The sequence below is a fragment of the Antrostomus carolinensis genome, unplaced genomic scaffold (genome assembly GCF_000700745.2).
Source record: "Antrostomus carolinensis isolate BGI_N321 unplaced genomic scaffold, ASM70074v2 scaffold15596, whole genome shotgun sequence".
Taxonomy (NCBI): Eukaryota; Metazoa; Chordata; class Aves; order Caprimulgiformes; family Caprimulgidae; genus Antrostomus; species Antrostomus carolinensis.
In genome coordinates, this window is record NW_010322681.1 from 5,721 (window position 1) to 7,351 (window position 1,631).

Consider the following 1,631-nt stretch of genomic DNA (forward strand, 5'->3'; position numbering starts at 1 on the left):
CAGTTGTTAATAGCATATAAAGAATATCTCCAGTCATTTGAAGAGATATTATATGACCTTGGTTCTTTACAGCAGCAGTGACCTAGGGCAAAGGCTGTCATTATTCATGGCCAGGGCTGGGCTTGATGGACGGAGTCCTGCAGTGCATTTGCAGAGGGGAAGGCTGGCTCTGGGCAGAGCTGGGGCAGTTCATCTGTATCTGTGCCCAAGTCCTCACAGTGCTATGCTGCAGCACCTCACAGCTCTCTGCTCACTGCTGCATTTAGCAATGTAGGGATGCTTTTCAGATCCTACAAAAACCCCAATGGGTGATGGAGACTTTAACCTCCTGGACATGGTACAGCTTCAGGCTGGAGTGCTGCTAGAGAGGAATTAAATTTTTTGGCCAGTAGCACTCAGAGTAGCACCAGGGACAACTGATGTGAGATGGGTGACCAAGCCTGACCAAGGCTTGAAATTCTTTAAACCTGAATCTTAATGAAACAAAAGGAAAATAAGGAAACAGCATATTCAGAGATTAATTCTCCCCTTCTCTCTCAGGGGAGACCTTATTGCTCTCTACAACTACCTGAAAGGAGGTTTTAGTGAGGTGGGGGTTGGTTTCTTCTCCCAGGTAACCAGCAGTAACATGAGAGGTAATGGCCTCAAGTTACACCAGAGAAGGTTCAGGTTGGATATCAGGGAAAATTTATTCTCTGAAAGAGCAGTCAGACATTGGAACAGGCTGCCCAAGGAAAGTGGTAGAGTCACCATCCCTGGAGGTGTTCAAGAAAAGAGTGGATGTAGCACTCAGGGATATAATTTAGTGGACATGGTGGTGATGAGTTGATGGTTGGAAGATCTTAGAGGCCATTTCCAACCTTAATGATTCTGTGATTCTGTGAAAACTGCGAAGTCCAAATATTTGAGCATGTAATTTCAATGTAATGTCTTCAGCCAAAGCTACTCTTGATAAATATACATGTAGTTTTGGTTCAGTCTAAATGTTTAAAATAAAGTAGACCAAAACATTTGAATTTGGGATTTTTTTCAGCTATTAAAAGAAAAACATCTGCTGGCTGCACTTCTCTCACAGAAAGTCAGGGAAAGTCCTGGCAGAGAGTCATTATTAACCAGCAATGAACTGGAGAACTCTGTGCTGAGAGCCTGGGAGAGGGAGAGAGAAGGAGCTACAAGGTTTCTGGAGATCACACCAGCATGGCTGATACCCCTGGATTGCCTTGTGGCCTCCTGTGAATCCTCCCATGGACCACCAAGCCTGAAACACAACACAGGACAGATTGCATCTGCCCTGTGGCTAGAGGACATCAGTTGTCAGTGCCCTTTGGAAAGCACCTTGCAAAGAAAAGGGGAATCCCTGACCCCTCTGTCAGAGATCTGGGTCTTGCAGAGCACACAATCTTTATAGAGTCCAAGCGTCAGCAGAAAGCTAAGTCCTGGAGCTTGCCCACTGCTTCTCATGCTGATTTGTGGCAGAAGATTACATTTGCTCTACATAAAAGCCTTTTCTTGTGCACAGCTGAATGATTAGCCGTTTTTAATGTGCTATGACAAGGACGACTGGGTCTTGAACCTTTTGGCCCTGCTGCAAGATCACTTTTGGCCTGCAGTGCAGTTTGAGTTTTCCTGCT